This window comes from Ursus arctos, unplaced genomic scaffold (assembly GCF_023065955.2).
Source record: "Ursus arctos isolate Adak ecotype North America unplaced genomic scaffold, UrsArc2.0 scaffold_7, whole genome shotgun sequence".
Taxonomy (NCBI): domain Eukaryota; kingdom Metazoa; phylum Chordata; class Mammalia; order Carnivora; family Ursidae; genus Ursus; species Ursus arctos.
The window spans coordinates 46563119-46581315 of NW_026623089.1; the positions used below are offsets into that span (position 1 = coordinate 46563119).

The 18197-nt window shown below is 58.3% G+C and overlaps 1 protein-coding gene across 10 annotated transcripts in view; it reads right to left on the reverse strand.

Annotated features, from left to right (window-relative positions):
• The window catches only part of ZMIZ1 (zinc finger MIZ-type containing 1), a 233940-nt gene that overhangs the window by 180871 nt on the left and 34872 nt on the right, over positions 1–18197 (reverse strand). For all 10 annotated transcript variants that reach the window (XM_057308716.1, XM_026504542.4, XM_026504540.4 and 7 more), the window contains exon 2: positions 5853–5973. The gene's annotated coding sequence lies outside the window, so the exon portion shown is untranslated. The remainder of the gene's footprint in view (positions 1–5852; positions 5974–18197) is intronic.

An 18197-nucleotide genomic window follows, 5' to 3' on the forward strand; every position in this document is an offset into this window, starting at 1 on the left:
CTGTTCTTGGAGAGTCCTGTTGGTGGCTGAGATCAGGGGCCCCTATGGCATATGTGCAACTCTGCCTACCTACAGGGGAGAGCACACCCAGCTGGTGAGGCTCACACTGGACTCTGGGAGAGCCAGAGGGGGACGCAGACCTTCCCTCCCACCCTCGGGAAAAATGCCTCTCGCTTGGCCTGCTGGCCTTTTGCACCTGCCGCGGTGATGCCGGATGACCCTGGGCTGGTCTCTAGGCTTCTCTGTCTCTACCACATCACTCAACAGGGCTAAGGTCAGGCCCACATCATGCTGGGGTACGCACAGGGATAACAGAGGGGTGCTCCTGGGCTCTGCTCTGGGGAGCAATTTGGAAGACTGGCTTTTCCCCCTGGTAAAGAGCTCCAGCCCCTGGCCCAGGAGAGGCCCCAGAGGGGCCTGGGGTGCTGAAGAGGGCCTGGTAAAGCTGGGGGTCCAACTCGCTGGAGTAAACAAGGCCCAGCCCTGTGTCTCTCTGCTGTCACCACTCTGGGTGGGGCTGGGAGCCCCAGCTCATGGGCCAAAGCCCACCCTCCCTTCCTGGCCTTCACACAGGGGCTACTGATGCTCGACCGCCCTTTTGGCTCCCCACTCTCTACAGGATCAAGGTCAAACTCTGGCCCAGCCTTTGAGGCCCTCGGGCGCTGCCTCAGCGTCCACTTCCACTTGTGGCTGAATGAAACTTCCTCTCCAAATGGACATCCCACTGGATGAGTCCTGCCACGTTGTGCAGAGACCCCGCAGGAAGACCCTATTCTCCCGCACTGTGTAGGGATCCAGCCTCCCCCTCAAGGCAGTCCCCCCGCCTGCCTCCTCTAGTATCAAGGAAGAGCTGCTCCTCCCAGCTGCTGCTGCCTTCACTCGCCAAGGGCCCCCTGCTAGCATGCCTTGCACGGGAAACCCCGGGACTTCCAAACCCAGGAGGACTCTGCTCACTGCTCAGCTTCTCAAATGCAGATTCTGTTTTGGACGCCAGCACCTAGCACGTACTGGAGCCTGGTACGCGTTCAGTAGACTGGCTGGAAGAGTGAACAGACCACCCAGAAACACGCAAGTACCCATCACGGACAGTTTGCTGTATGGTGAAAATGCATATTATGGTATCACATAAAACTGGGCTGAATTCCAGCTCTACCCATAGCTCCGTGGTCCTGCGTAGGCTTCCTAACCTCTCTGTGCTTTGAGTTTCCTTATCTGCATAATAGGATAATCTTAGCTTCACTGAGCTGTTGAGGCCCTTGAGACCATTGTGACCCCCCACCTGTCCCAGCCTTCTGCTTTTATGTATCAATAAAGAACTGCTCAGAGAAGGGCAACAACTTGTTCAAGGTCACACAGCAGATGTGCGGCAGGGTTGAAGTTTGAACCAAGTCCAGCTGGGGGGCAGGCGGCCTGCCAGGGTAGCAGCCACCCCCTCACCCCCCCCCCCCCCCCGCTGACCCAGAGAGAGGCTCACCTGGGGCAGGAATGATCAGTGGGCTGCAGACTATCTCCACCTCCAGCTGAGGTCAGGGATGCGGGCTCAGGACAGGCTACCCAGGCTGGTGGTGGAGGGGCCTGGGCCACTGGCAACAAATTCCAGGCACGGAGAACGGGGTGTGCATTCTCAGCTGGTGCTGAAGACGGACAGGCATGCCACATGGGGCCCCGGGAATGCCGGCCGAGCTGCGTGGCCGTGGCCAGGCCTGCTGTCAAGGTCTTTGCAGCCAGCCCCAAGCCCGCCCTGTGCCGTGTAACCCTGGAAGTCTGCTGACTGACAGCTGATGGTGTTCAGGCTGGCAGCCCGAAGTCACAAACCAGGGGACGGAGGGGCTGGCCAGGGAGTGTGGCTGTCGCCCCGCGTCCCTGCCCACAGAGCTGGGATCAACAACTGTGATTACCTCATGAAACTCGAATCCAGCCCAGCCCCAACCCTGCTGTCTCCCTACGTCCTTTCTTAAATGACACCAGCCATGTCACTCCTCCCCCTTCCCCCGCCATGTGCCCACAGCGCTCGGGTCCACTCTATCGCTGTCCTCCAGCTGCCCGCCCACCAGCCATCCGTACGCTGTGGGGGGCGAACCACGTTCTAGGCACCACTGCCAAGATTCTCATGGCTTAGTTGACCGAACTCCTCACAACACAGTGAGCTATGTCCTATCATTATCCCGACTTTAATGACGAGGAAATGAGGCACAGAGAGGTCAAGCCACTAATCTGGCGTCACAAAGAGGAGTGGCAGAGCTGGAAAACCCCGAAGGCTTGGCCCAGAGTCTAGACCCTTGACCACGTCAGTACCTTCTGCATTCAGCCACCAAACGTGTTTACGGTGCTGTTCACAAGGTTCTGGCCGCATGGGGCCACACCATAATATGCATTTTCACCATACAGCAAACTGTCCGTGATGGGTACTGTCAGGTACAACAGGTCACGCCCCTGACGACAGACCCTCTCCCTGTGTCCAGCCTCTGCGGGCTGTTACGGCCCAGACCAGTGGGGGCCTTCTCACCTCTCTGCCTGATGTGGGGCTCGCCCAAGCTTTGGAACCACATACATCTGGCTCCAGGCCGCCTGGCTGCGGGAACGGGGCCAGGTCACCCGCAGGGAGGAGTAGGGCTGGGGCTTGGTCTATTCCAGCTGGCCAGACCTCCAGCTCCACCAGGCCCTCTTCGGCATCCCAGGCACCTCTGGGGTCTCTACTGGGCTAGAGGCTGGAGCTCTATTCCAGGGGTAGAAGCCGGTCTTCCAGAACGCTGAAATGGGAAGCTGGCCCAGAGCGGAGCCCAGGGGCCTCTTTCTGTTGTCACTGCCTGCACCCCTGCCCGCTGTGGGCCTGCCCTCACCCAGGTGCTAGGGTGGGGGCTGTACCTCTGAGCCTCTGGTTTCCACCTGGCAAACAGGAGAGGACCTCTCAAGGGCTTGTTCAGTGGCTTGATGGGGTGTGAAAGAGCTCTGCACACGGCAGAGAAGTCTACAGTGTAAGAGGTCATGGTAGCTCCTGGAAGGTCCCAGGGCAAAGGTCGGGAGGGAGAGGCGGGGGTCAGAGAAGGCTCCATGGCATCTTCCAAGCAGAGATGGGCAGGCAAAGGACAATCAGGCAGAAGACTCGGCAAATAAGACACAGAGCAGACCCTCCCAACCACTTCTGCCCTTGGTGGATTTGGCAAAGCACGAAAAACCAGGCCGCCAAAGGTCAGGGACTCCTTGTACACCACTGCCTGACAGAGGGGCTGTAATCCCACTCCAACTGAAGCCACTGTCCCAGGCTGCCGGGGACAAGATGGATGCCAGCATTGGGGGAGGAGGGGCGTGTCTCTCCTCTTGGCAGACAAGACTCCCAGATGCGACAGGGGACCTGCCCAAGGTCCACCTGCTAAGTTACCGGTGGAGACTGCACACAGACTCAGTTCTTGGCACTCAATCCCGCAATCACTACGCTTCACACCGGCAGGGCTGGCTTTCCGGGCAACTGCACGGGGCCCGGTTTGACGCTCTGCTGCCACCATCTTGAAATCCGTAATCATTTGTGAACAATGAGACTCTCATTTTTGTCTTGCCTTGGGCCCCGCAAATTACACAGCCAGAATCTAGTAGATTCTGGCGGACACTGGTGGGGGAGCGGGGCAGGGCCAGTGAATGAACTTTCACCTCTCGGGGACTTTACAAGGGCTGGGCTCTGTGCTCGGTCGCTTTGTGTCCCTAAAGGAACCTGGCAACTTTCTCGTCCTGCCCTGCCTGTCTCCTGGAGGTCCTTCCCAAATCTCTTCCCCACACACCAGGCAGCACCCACGACCCCCGGTGCCATGGAAGCTCTGACCGGTGAGAAGCTACCGACCGCCGAACAGCTCCTTCTCCTTGGAACACAGTTCTCCTTGTGCGCACGCGAGTGCGTCCCCGTGCGGATGGGGGAACGTGTGCCCTGTGAGCACCTGTCCCTGCCTGTCTGCTGTGGAATGTCACCACGGTCGTTTGTGAACGTGTGTCCATGAGCGTGTACGGGCGTGCAAGTCTATCTGTGTGCACACGTGTATGTCTGTAGTGTGCGTGAGCCCTGTCTGTGTACCCGTGCGTGTGAGGGAGTGTTCTTCCGTGTATTCCCGCACGTGACTGTTCGTGTGTGGGTGTGCGCTCACATCTCTGTACCCTCAGCGTGTGTGGACAGCTTTACAAGCACATGCGTGTCTGTGTACACGAGCGTGTGTGCACATGTGTTCATGGATACAGGTATGACTGTGGATTGGGAGAATCCTCTAGAACTTATATGTGCATCAATACTTGTAGATGAAAACACCACGCCCGTGTGTAACTATAATACCACCCAAATCATCTTCCTCCTCACGAGAATCTTGGCCCCCTCAGAGACACACTGCACCACAACCGGGCCCACCACCTCCAAGAAGCCTTGCTAGACCCCAGACTCCCCACACTCACTCAGAGCTCTATCATTACCCCCCACCCCACATCATGGCCGCTTTCCCACCCTTATGCCCTGCCCCCACCGCAGCCCGGCCAACTGCAATTCTGCCAACTTCCCTGCCTCAGTGTCTTATGTTTTCACTCCTGCTCTGTGCCCATTGTTCCGGCCCTACCTGAGGCATCTGACCTCTTGCTGTGCTCTTGGGACAGTCCCCCTAGTCTCCCTGCTTCCAGCAGGGCCCTTCCGATAGTCTCTCTAATGCAGCCACCTTCATTAGGCCCCTATCTCGCTTAGAACCCTCCATGGCTCCCCAGTGCCCTTGGGATCTAGTTCTCCATCCTGGCATTTGTGGCCCTTAACAATCTTCCCATCCCCTTGCCAACTTCATCCCCATCCTGCCAGGCTCTCCTACCTATTCCCTGCTCCTGTCTCCTTACAACTCTACTCACTTTTGGGTTACCCCATCCAGAATGCCCCCCCAGAATGCCCCACTGGTACGGGGCTTGCACATGTGTTGTGGTCTCCCCACCTCTCCGCCAGAGCACAGAATGAGATGAGCCCCTTTCCCCTATATCCTAGGGCCTAACATCAGGCCTGGCATACAGTAAGCGCTTAATGCAAGCTAGGGAAACTGAACTAGGGAGGCAGAGGGAGAGAGAACCTTATCCAGCCAACATGTCCCTCCTCTAGAAGGGGCCTAGGTACCACCTTGGGGACCCCAGAGGCCAGGCCTGATTCATGCCACATCACATCTGCAAATGTGGCACGACCCCAGGCCACGGCAGCCACTTGACCTTGTAAGAGGCCCCTCCCCTTGCTGTAAGTTGGATTAGGACCCCGCCCATCTGAAGGCCCCGTGACCACCTCAGTTCCAGCCCCCAGGAAGAGGCTAACAGAGGCAGGCACGGCCAGGGACAGAACGGTCCAGGGATTAGGGACTGGTGCACTGGAGCCATGTAGACCCAAAGGGGAACCCCATGGGGGCTCAGCCAGGTATGTGACCTTGGGCAAGTTACTTCCCAACCACAAGCCTCAGTCTTCTTGCCTATATGATGGACCTGATACCCACACCTGCCTCACAGGTTGGTGTGCAGACGGAGAGAGTTAATAACTACACAGTTCTTAGCGAGGAGTCTGGCACACAGTGACGTGCTCAGCACGCCAGCGCGTCCACCATCATTATGCGCAAGGACAGATGGGAGGGCCAGGGAGGGCCAGGCCTGCCTAAGGCCACACGGGCCCTGGGAACAGAGTCCCAGGTCAGCGCACAACCCCCTCCACTGTCTGACTCCCTCTGAGAGGAAGAGGCCGAGGAAGAAGAGGAAACTGAGAAATAAGCCCTGTCCCCTCGTTCCTCCGTGATGGCAGCCCAGCTGCCCGCTCCCCGGCCCCCACGGCAGCAAACACACAGCGCCAGGGGCCAGCCCGTTCTGCTTACCTGCCGAGGCCACTGCGGACGACCAGGACTTGAGGCTGCTAAGGGCGTCAGGGAAAGGAGGCCGAGGTGGGAAGAAGGCGGTCCCCGCGCTCCGACTTGGCCGAACACAGCACTGCAAGTCCTGCGGGACAGAGCAGAGGGCACAGTGAGCTCCAAGCCAACCACAGCGGCCCCCACCTGCTCCACTGACCACCAGGCCCTGCCTGCCCGGGCTCCTCTGGCCATCTCCCAGAAGGCTGGGCTGGCCCACCAATGTGGAGCCATCCCAGAAACTGGACGCTGCCCCCCACCTCCCCAGCCAGGGCCTGTCTCCTGAACTTGGTGTCAGAGGCCTGGCCCGGTCCCCAGCCCTGAGGGCCTCCCCTCCACAGCCGGGTGCCAGCAGCAGCAGTGCGCGGGCCCACACACACCTCAGTGCTACAGCCAGTCCGGGTCCCCGGGCCCCCGGCCTTGGGACAGGTCTGCCGCTCTGCTCTGAGCCCTTTCCCCCACTTCTCTGTGTCTCAGAGCCCTGCTGGCCTTCGACGGTGCTCAAGTGTCTCTACGGACCAGCCCCTCCTTTCCCTGTTCACCTCCCAGGGGCTTGGGCTCTGGCTGACCGTGTCTTCTCCAGCTTTCTGGAGGCCGGTCTCCTCCCTGGGCGGAGCTTCTGGACCACAGGAATGAGGTAGAGTTTATCCCTCTCCTCTGGGGCTAGCAAGGCCAGGGACTGTTGGAGGGAGGGATGGACAAACAAATGAGTGACTGACGGACGGGGCCAGGGCTGTGAAGGTGTTTAGTGAATAAGATGAACAAAACTGGCCAACTGACGTGCGTCTTGAAATTGGGAAGCCCGCTGAGCTCTCCGAGGGCCTCCTGATGCCCTTCCTTATTAGATTCTAGAATACAGCGTCCAGACTGGGGAGAGGCAGGAGACCTGGTCAGGAGGATACTCTTCTCTGCTGATTCCCAAATGCGGAAACCAAGGCCCTGCTGGGGAAAGGGTTTCCTCCCAAGGTCCCAAAGCAAGAGAGAGCAGCACGGCCAGAGGTAGACCCCAGTCTCCTTGGGGACTGTTTACCCACTGCTCAGAGCTGTCACAGAGGGAGGCCACCGTGGCACCCCTCTGGCTCCTGCTCCCTCGTGTGTCAGCCCTGCAGGCACCCAGCTCCCCTGAGTCTCGGGGGTCCGGGAGGCCATCTGGTCTGCTGGCCCTACATCCCCCAGCCTGGAGGCCTGTAGCTCAAGGTGGGCTCACTGGGGACATTACAGGGCACCTTCGGTCAGAGATCTTCAGCCAGGAGGATCTTCTAAAAGCCCCACGGACACGTCACTCCCTCTACAAAGCCTCTGCAGGCTTCCCAAACACTGTTGGAGGGGCGCACCCTGGTCACTGCCTGAGAAACTCACTTGGAACTATCTCCCACCCCGCGGCTTATCAGCAACCCAGCAACTCCACCTCTAGACATATGTGTGCATGGGGGCACCCGAAGACGTGTTCTAGAATGTTCAGAGCAGTGCTATTCATAATGGCCAAAAACCCCCCAAAGCCTCCCAAATGGCCATCAAGCATAGAATGGATACCTGGTGTGTCCACACAGTGGAATAAATACCACACGGCAATGAGGACAAAGGATCTGCAATTAGATCCAATGATACAGAGAAACCTTACAAACCCAACAACCCGAAGAAGCCAGACACCATAGAGAAGACACTTAAGGGGCCCATTTACAAAAACGTCAAGAACAGACACTACTCTGTGCTTGTGGTCGACTAAATATGGCAACAGATTCTTTGCAGCAATAACTCCTATCAAGGGAGGGGGGAGTCTCGTCTCCACCCCCTGGATCTGGGCTGGACGTGAGACTTGTTTTGACCAACAGGATTTAGTGAAAGGAAGATTTTCTGGCTTACAGAGACCAGGCCTTCCGGGGTACACTGTTTCAGGCCTTGGCCGTGTCGGAGGCCAGCGGTCCCTACTGGAGGATGGGGACAACTGAGGCCACCCGGTCAACAGCCAGCGCCGACTGCCAGATGTGACTGAGCCCAACGCCAACCTTCTGGTCCAGCCGGCCCTTCGGGTGACTAGAGTCACATGAGCCCAGGGGAACCCAGCAGAGGGAGCGCCCAGGCAAACCCCAGAACCAGGAGATGGCATAAATGGTGGTCATTTGTTTGAAGCCACTAAGTTTTGGGGTGTTAGCATTGTTGGGCAGGATATGTGGAGAGCATGCCGTTGGAAATCAGGAGTCATGGTCCTGGAGGGGAAGCAGGCACTGGGAGGAGGCACACAGGGGGTTCCAGGGCGTCTGGAATGTTCTTGATCTTTGTGGTGGTTACACGACTGTGTTCATTTCGTGACAATTTGTCAAGCTACACTTTGGATATGCACACTTTTCTGCATAGATTTAATACCTCAATGGAGGCTGAAAATAAACCAGCCTTCCGTGGCTCTCCACCCAGCCATACCAGGTCCAGCCCCACCCTGGTCTGCCCACCTCTCTAGCCCAGCCCCCGACCCTCACTTTCCCCTGCACACTCACAGTGCCGCCTCACGTCCCTGCACCTGGGATGCCTTTCCTCTTCCCTCCATGATTCAAGCTCCTCCTGGAAGCCTTCCCTGACTGTCCCAGGCTTTGCCCAGGTATCCAGACTCCCACAGCTCTCTCTCTGGGGCTGGGCCTTCCTGAGCATGGATTAGTCTTTCACTGCCTCACCAGCTCTCAGAGCTCTGCAAGCAAGAGCCCTGTCAGGGTTCGGTGGCACCCTTCCTCCTCTCTCTCCAGGGTCGAGACCTACGCCCCCCCGCCCCAGAGTGATGCTGTGATGACCAGAGCAGGTTTCGGTGAAGGGGTCCTGGGGGGGACTTGTGATCACAAGATGGATTGTATGCTAGCACCTGCCAGGACCCAGGCTTCTCCCACATACATCGAGGGTGGGGCTGAATTTGAGGGTACAACAAGGGTCTACGCAATGGAGGAGGGTTTGAGGGGTGCCCCGTTTTGCAGCACACAATGACACCTGTGAAATGTGTACCACTCCTTTCCTCTTAATGATCTATTAAAATAAAAGAGCAAGGCTGACATAGTCGTGTCTCTGCAGAAACAATGCAAAAGACCAGGGAGAGCGAAGAAGAGCTGTGATGCCAGACAGATGGGGCTTCGGCTCTGCTACAAATCCTTGCATGTACTGACTTGGCTCTATCAGCTCCTAGCGAGAACGAGGAGCCCTCCCCTGTCCTGGCTCCCAGCCCGGAGGTGACTTGGGTCTCAGTGGACCCCCAGTGCCAGGGCCTCAATCCTTGATGTCCCTCTCTGGCCCCCCTGCCCCATCTTGCTGTCCCAGCTCTGTTCTTTTTTTTTTTTTTTTTTTAAAGATTTTATTTATTTATTCGACAGAGATAGAGACAGCCAGCGAGAGAGGGAACACAAGCAGGGGGAGTGGGAGAGGAAGAAGCAGGCTCATAGCAGAGGAGCCCGATGTGGGGCTCGATCCCATAACGCCGGGATCACGCCCTGAGCCGAAGGCAGACGCCTAACCACTGTGCCACCCAGGCGCCCCCCAGCTCTGTTCTTAACAGATGCATGACCTTGGGGGAGTTTCTTCTGGTCTCAGATCCCTCACTGTCATCCCAGAGATCTGGCTTAGTCAACAGTCTCTGATGAGTCACATTTTTCTCTCCCACGGGAGGACTGGCCCTTGACAGGCCAAGGCGGTTCTGAAGCCCAGGTCTCTTTCTGCCTCCCTCCGGGTCCCTGCTGTGCCAGGGATGGTATCTGCCCACCCCCTCCCCACCCCCATGCCTGGGCTATCCCTGGTCATTTTCTCTGGTACCCAGAGTGCTTTTCTAGGAAAGGAAGCTCCTTGCCCAACAGAGAGGCATAGATAAGCCGGAGGACAGCCAGAATGGGCGAGGTCCTAGGAGAGGCAGTCTGTCCTATGGCAGAGGTAACCCCACACGAGGACGGCCTGAGTGGGCCCAGCCTAACATCAGAGAGACCTCTGGACTGAGCACACTTTCCACAGGGGGGTGTGCTGTCTCCCAGAGTGGTGAGCGCCCTGTCCCTGGAGGTGTGCAAGCAGTGGGAGTGCCCACGTGGTGCTGTGTATGCTGCAAGCACCAGAACTAGAGCTGGACTCGACATTTCCCAAACTTCTCTGCCGATAACAATCACCTGGGCTGCCTGGTAAACCCACAGCTTCCCAGGCCTCTCCCTTGAGAATGGAAGGCTGTGGGTCTGGAATGCAGCCCAGAAATTTAAATTTCTAACGAGTCCTCCCAGGTGATCCTTTGCATCTGGAAAAATTTGGGGGAGCACTGGCAGATGACCTTCCTGGTCCCCTTGGGCCGCGAGATTAGTGATTCTGAGTTCCCCGCTCCAACACCAGCCCTACCCCATCTGGAAGACAAGGCTGGCGGCAGGGTAACTGCATCATTAAAATAAAAATGATTTAAAAGCTTTAGAAGGGGGCAAAGATGTCAGGGGGAGGGGGGTTCTCAGCCCACAGTAGCACTAGCTGAAGCTCCTTCCTAGCCCCCTGGGCCCCCCAGAGTCATCCAGAAAAGCTCAGCATTGGGGTGGGGGGGCGGCGAGCTGACAGCTGTTCAAGCTGCTGCTCAGAGAGACCCGGAAAAGCAATTATCTTGCTCTTAGCAGAGAGGCGCTGGCTTTTACCCGCCCCCTCCCTCCTCCCTCCCTCCCACCTTCACACACACACACACACACACACACACACACACACCCAGGCCACAGGCTGCTGGCTGGCTCTGAACCCGCCTCCCCCCACCCCCAGCCTCCAGATCGCTCTGACTTGCTCAACCTCCGTCCTCAGAGCCCGTTTCCAACACTTAAATCATTTAGCCCGCTAAACCGGAGACGGCAAAATGGGTGCTATTTCTTAAAAACATACAGAGAGCGTATTAAATTATTGATAGCCATTAAACAGGGGGAAAAAATTAAACAGCTCTCAGCTCTTATCAATCATTCATGCAGTTTCCACTGGGGTGTTTTCTGGAGAGTGATCACACGGCCAACCCAGGGAGCTGGCTCCTGCCAGCAAGGAAGGTGCCCGGCTGCATGGAGGTGGGGAGGGGTCCCTTATAGCCCCCAGCAATTCCCTGGGCCCAGGGTGGGGGGGTGGGGGGCGCTGGCACAGGGAGGTCAGCCTCTCTGCTGGCAAACTCCCTCCTCCCCCTCCGCCGCGTCAGTAACAAAGGGACACTCCAAGAGCGCCTTTAGGAACCCCTTCCGTAAACCCAGCAGGCTTTTCCTGAGCACCTACTATGTGTCAGGCATGCAGGGAGCACAGATAAGCTCAAAGCGCTCACACAGGTAACCGTGGGAGCCCTCTGCAGGGAAAGGTGACCACAGGACCTTGCGATAGGGGCCCTGGTGGAGATCCGGAGGGTGACTCAGAGGAAAAGAGGGCAGCGTGGGCTAGAGGAGGGGCTGTAGGGGAAGGCTTCACCAGAGAAGTAATTCTTGGGTAAATACCTGCCCAGAGGGCAAGTCCGGGAGGGGTGTTCCAGGAGAGTGCTCCCGGGTGGCCAAACGCACTGCGGCCTCCGTCTGAGCACTCTGTCTCGTCCCCAGCCGCGTGTGTCTTCCATGGCAGTTACTGGCCGTGTGGGGTTAGGGGCCTGGCTGCCACCTCAGCCTCTCTTCCAGGCACTGTTCAAACCCAGACCAAGCCAGGCCCCCCGCAGCATGGACAGGCAGGAGGTTGGGGTTCACCCCAGCCACCCAGGGCAATGGCACCTCCACCCCCGTACGCAGATCCATTTCCTGGCTCTGACTCAGGACACCTAAGCCAGCGTGACGCAGGCCACGGAGGCCACAGGGCTGGGACACTGCCGGTCTCCCGGCCACAGATAGGCCTGGCAGAGTTACGCTCTGGAGACGAGCTCCCTGTGGCTGCTGAGCTGTGCCAAGGACCCGGGCACCAGGGCCTCGGGAGCCAGCGGACACCTGATACTGCCCCACCTCTCCGCCTGGGGACCATCCACAACCAGGGGCCGTGCGAGACTCCGAGGCCAGGCTGGGCTCCTGGCGGCCATGCGGAACAAAGAGGCAAGGCCCCTGCCCGCCCAGCCCCTGCCCGCCAGCACACCGGGAGAGCCACATTCTTGAATGCCTTTCAGAAGCTCTCACTTCTCAGGAGCCGGGAGCTGGGAGCCGGGAGGAGGCCCTGCCAAGTGTTGATAGCACCCTCGCCAGAGAAAGCTGCTGTCACAGGGAAACATTCTGGGGAGAGCGGTTGTTTACCACCAACGCCTGGGACTGTCAAGAAATAATCGGAAGAAATTAAATTTGCAAAGTTGAAGATATAAAGGAAGCCTCCTCCCCAAGCTCCCGGACATTTCGACCTGGAAGATTAGGCTGCTGTCTTCCGTCTGATTTGGAGAAATATCTGTAAATCTGCAGGGGGGTTGGGATATGTGTGCAACCAGCCAGGATGGGGAGGGGGGGCCCTGAGCTGTGTCTGCGCTCTGGCACTCACCCCCCCTTTCTGAGCCTCAGTCTGCTCATCAGCAAAGTGACGGATACACATTTGGAATCAGTAAGACCACATGATCATTCCAGACAGGGGTAACCTCCGGGCTGTCTGTCCAGTCTGCAAGGAACACACTGGGCCGGGTGGATCTGAAAAGGTCATCGGCCATCTCCCTGCCTCCACACCGACCGTGCTCACCCTCTCAGCACCCCTCCCCTGGACTGCTACATTTAACCCCTTCCCTCTAGCCCACCTCCACCCAGATGCAGGGCTTGGGCCTGCACAGAGCAGGCTACCATAAAAGGTTTGCTGACCACAGAATCAAGATGTGAATGGGCAAATGACCCCAAAACCCACATCGAACCAGTCTTGACTGCCCCTGCCAGCTCCTCCCACTGCCAAATTCCCCAGTCCTCGAAGCCCTTCACCTGTGAGTTGAGTCCACACGTCTTGACTTCTCTCACACCCTCCACACTCCAGCCACACCACAACTACTCAACCTCCTCTAACAACTTCCCTTGGACTTTCATGCCCCAGGGCCTTTGCATGTGTTATTGCTTTCTCTACCCAGTCAAGACCTGCTCTGGGTCAAGCTCTATTTCCCCCTCATAACCACTGTAACATTTTCCACATTACACCAAACCGGATTCTGTTCACACCTGCTCTGGACTAAACAGGGGGCACCACGAACACACACAGGGCTCCTTCCATCAGCACTGGGCACACCGAGTCAGAGAGGGGCCTCTAACTTCACTACGTACAAACCAAACCACTCCAGCCCCTGGCCTTCCACCCACACAATCAGTTCTTCCTCATGGCTAACCTGCATCACTCCTGCTTTCATTTTAAAAGCCATTCCCTGGATAGTGGGTGAGATGTTCTCAGCCAAGTGTAAATGAGACTGTACTCTTGGAGCTCCCAGAGCCAAGGGAAGGGGCAGGCTTGGGAATTTCCAGGCAATGGCCAGCAGAAATTGGCCACAACTGAATCATTAACTCTCGAGTCGAGAGCTGAGTGGCTGGTGCCAAAGTCTCGGGCTCTGGCCTGTGTGGGCCACTTGGCCTTGCTTGGCTCCGGCCTCGGGGTGGCCCCGCCCCTCGCTGGCCATCTGCTTCATCCCACAGCCACTGGTCACTGAGAACCGAGGCCATCTGGGCCAGAGCAGCCCAGATGTCTTATGGGAGAGGGCATGCCTTTCCCTAGGAATGACTCCAAACCTTTGCCCACACACTTCTATCTTTTTGGAAGGCTGTCCCTTCCAGTGCACTAAATTGCCCTGTCCTTCAAGGTCTGGCCCCAGCCTGTCCTGCCTCCTCTCTTCCCTGCCCATCTGGGCCCATCTTGGCCCGCATAACCCCTGAGCCCCTGCAGCCCTGGCCTAGGTGTCAGGGGCTCTTTTCTTCAGCAAAGCCCTTGCCAGGGCGGGGACTCTGCACCTCTTCTGGACCCCAGAAGCTGACATGGGGGCAGGGCACAGACCAGGGAGCGCACACGTGGTAGGGGTTGTGTCTTGGCTCAGGCTGCAGCCAGCAGAAGAAAGCGCCCGGGCGGGCAGCGGGGTCTGCAGACGCCACTTAGCTCAAGTGAGACATCACGTCCGCCTCCAGGCCCCCTTCTCAGGGCCTTGGGCCTGCGGGGGTGCAGCGGAAGCAAGAGCAGAGGTGACCGCTGGCCTCCTGCTGGGAAGCCAGGTAGCTGTGCGGGGCTGGGCACCTGGTTCCCGGGAGTCAGCCGAGGTCAGCACGGACCACAGGGCGCCATCGTTCAGGCCAGGGGGGTGATTCCGCCACACCTCCTCTGAGCTGCCCTGAAGAAGGGCCTGGACTCCTGGGTGGTGACGGACGGATGTGAAGTCTGGAAACACAGGTACTATTGTAATGTGATGTCAGTAGGTCATTCACAATGCATTCATCTGTGCTTCCGACCCCAGCGTCCACCTGCATGGTGGTCAGGCTGGCGATGACACCAACGAACACTGCTGACTCGAGTGGCCGCTGTGTGTCAAGCTCTGTGCTAAGGTCAAGGCGCAGTTCTCATGGATCCTCCTAGCGCGTCACGGTACGTACTGTCACGACGGCCGCTTCAAAGATGAGCTATGCACAGTTCCTAGAGATCCAGATGGAGAGGGGGTCCGTGCCGAAGCCCCGGGGCTACAGCGCGGCAGCTGGGGACTCAGACGGAGGCCCGGGCCCCTGTACCGGCCCCACCCCCATGTGTCCAGAGCCCCTCATCTTGCACGCGCAGAGCTGAAACCAGTGCCCTGGGCACCCCCACCCTTCACAGGGCCCCTTTCTCATCTGACTCTCGAAAGAGCCCTATGTGAGGGCCAGCGAGGGTCACTCTGCCCACGTCACAGACTGGGAAAGTGAAGCTTGACGGGGAAGGGCTCTGACTTAGCCAGCAGCTTTTCTACTCCTCGAATCCTCACGCTGACCCCCACGAGGTGGCTGCTGTGGAAACTGCTTTACGGATGGGAGGATCCCGAGGCCAAGGCTGCGGCCACACGCTGATGACAGAGCCCGGGTGTGTGACCTGATCTGCCTGACTCCTGACCGGGCTTCTCCCATGACACAGGGCTGTCCCCAAGGCCTGGCACAGCGTACGTGTGGGCTGGTGAACACAGTGCGGAGAGGAGACTCGGGGCGCTACATGGGGGCCTGGGGCCTGGTGCTGCGTCCCCTCCTCCCAGCCTCCTCCAGTGGGAATGGAAAGGGGCTGGAGCACCTCTGAGCAGGAGCCCACCTCCCCGCTTGGCCACAGGACTCTGGGCCAGGGCACTCTGCGTTCACGTGCCACGGCCGCGTCTCACGATGAGCCTAACGATCAGGATAGGGCGTCTCGGCCGGTCCCACTGGTCACCATGTGTCCATGCATGTGTGGGTGTGTGGGCGTCGATCTGAGGAAGACAAGAGGCGTGTGCAAGGGGAGCAGGTGGGCAGGTGGCCATCCACAGGACTGCGCGAGGAGCCCCTTGCTGCCGCTGTGCTCACGGAGTCAGGCCTGACCACAGCAAGTCCATAAGTCAGGAACCCGCCTGCCGCAAGCCTGAAATCACTGTCCGTGGGACACAGTGTTTAGCGGGGGAAACGGCCAGCTGTGGGCCCAGGCCCGCCGTCTGGGTGGGGGTAGAGGGGTAGCTGGTGTTGGCTTACCCTCCACTCAAGGCCGCCTCCTCACCTTCGCCCCCAATCCGACCTTGCTCCCGTGAGCCCACGAGGCCCTGCCTCCCTCTGCCTTTGCTCCCATTCTACCTTTCTTCCTCTGCTCTCGGGGGGGACCCCTTCCTTCGCCCCCCAGGCTGAGGGCTGTTCTCCCATCCCAGCCCTGAAGGCTTCCCCCAGCAGCCTAGGTGTGCCAGGGGTGGGGGTGGTGGACAGCCCCTTTCTGGGCAGGAACACGGACTGGGCTGCTGTCACCAGCCGTCCCGTGAGTCACCTCTTCCTCCTGGCCTCACGTTCCCGGTCTATAAAGCAGAGACTGGAACGGGCCCTCGTGGGGTTGCTCGTCCTGAGGATCTGACGCCCAGGGAAAAGAGCCTCCGTGGGGGCTGATTAATTATGACTATTAATAATACAACCATCTGTATCTCGTGGCAGAGCGAGGATGATTAAAACGGCCCCATGCCCCAGCGGCAGAATAAATGGGTCTCCGGGTGGGCCGGGGTGTCAGCACCAGGCGTGCGAGCAGATCTGCGGTGGCTATGTGTTGGGGAGGGGCTGTTTACACCGCACTGCGCAGACAGATGCAGAGAGGAGACAGACAGGCCAGCAGATAGACAGACAGACAGCCACAAGCTGGCTCATCAGCTGAGGAGCGAGACAGTCACTCCACGCCAAGGCTCTTGGGCAGGATTTTCGCTGCCTACCACTGGAACGAACCAACTTGGCCTTTCCACTTCTCTTCAACGCCCCTCAGCCCCCACCCCAGAGTAGGGCCAGCCCCCCTGAACCAGCATTCTAGGACTAGACTTGGGGACCACCCATTCCATGCCTCGATGCCCTGGACACTCAGGTCCCCCTGCCTGGCGGGCCCTCCCTGCCCTCCACAAGCCCTGCCCTAATAGCCTCCCTCTGATGGGTAAGCCTTTCTCAGCACCCCTTCATGCACTGGGACTGATGCATGCTGTCCCTACTCCCACCACCCCATGGGGTCCACCACGCCCTGGACCTCGCCTGTCCACCCAAAATGCTTCCTCGGTATACATATCCACCTCTCACCTCACGTTCACCAGACCATGAGATGCTCTTGTTGACCCACCTCTATGATTCCTCAGTGCCCATGATCAGGACATGGCTTGGGAGAGGGAGCCCCTGCACTGCACTCACGAGCTGGCCCTTGAGAACCCTCACCCTGAGCCAGGCACTGCTAACCTGTTAACGGTCACAACAGCCCTATGTTGTATTTATGCCCATTTTACAGATGAAGAAACTGAGGTACGGGGAGATCAAGGAACTTGCCAAAGGTCACAAGGCCCAGAAGTGGTTGAAATGCAAAGCAGGCCATCTGGCTCCAGAGCTCATACCCACTAGGCTACAAAGATTCCAAACGAAGGAAGGAAGGAAGGAAGGAAGGAAGGAAGGAAGGAAGGAAGTTAGGAAGTTAGGATGTTTAAACATCAGGATGCATAATTTTTTTTTTTTTTTGAGAAAGAGAATCTTTTTTCTTTTTTTTTTTTAAAGATTTTATTGATTTATTCGACAGTGTTAGAGACAGCCAGCGAGAGAGGGAACACAAGCAGGGGGAGTGGGAGAGGAAGAAGCAGGCTCCTAGCGGAGGAGCTTGATGCGGGGCTCGATCCCAGAACGCCAGGATCACGCCCTGAGCCGAAGGCAGACGCTTAACCGCTGTGCCACCCAGGCGCCCCAGGATGCATAAGGTCTTTTGAGCTTTCTGCGTGAGTGGAAGGTGAAATGGCCAGATGAGTGCCGTGGGTTCAGGCCAGGTCTCTGCATTAACTCGCTGGGTGACCTCAAGCAAGTCCCTTCCAACTCTGGGCCTCAGTGTCCTCCTCTGTAAAATGGGGACCTACGGGGCTGCCTCCCCTACTGACATATGAGAGCGGTGGTAGACTGAGCACCCAGAGGACAACAGAGCATGCTCACGACGTCCGTGTACATGGCAGCCAGGATTTCCAAGCCAGAAGCCTGCATGCCGGCTCTGGGGGGGACCCCAAGAACAACGGATGAGGGGTATGAAGCTGTGGCAGCACACCGACTGTTCTCAGGTCTGTCAACACACTTCCTGGGCGCCTACCCTGTATGCAGCCCGGGGCTAGCCGCGGTGTATACAGATCAGCACACGGGCTTCAGGAGCACAGGGCCGGGTGCGGACCCTCCCGGCCTCCAGTGTGCTTGGGGGACGCCCTGCCTAATGGGCTGCCCGTGGAGCACCTGCTTTGTTCCGACAGAAGCTTCTAGCTCCATCGCTGGCTGACCACCAGGCCTGGTGCTGGCGATGCGGTACGGACAGGGGCCAGCCACGGGCTTGGAGGAGGTCCCAAGGGACAGGAAGGCAGGTTATGTCACCAAGCTCCCTTCCCACACCATGGCAGCCATTGACCATCCATCCCCAGACTCTCTTTCAGAGTCAAACGTGACCTCAGAGTTTCTTTTCGAAACAGCACTCCGGGCTGTCCCTCCCAGGTGGAGCATAAAACGAAACCTATGGCACTAGACATGCCGGCTGGTGGAGCGACTGCTACCCTCCACCAGTAAGGCCTGGACCCTGGGAGCGGGACCCTGCGGCCCCTCTGTGACGAAGCCTAGTGGTCACCTGAGAGTGTCGTGCGGTCAGAAGACAGTTTGCCAGCGTGTCCTTCTCATCGCCCGTCCCCGTCCACTCCTCTATGAGGAGACAGAAAGTGAAGGAGGT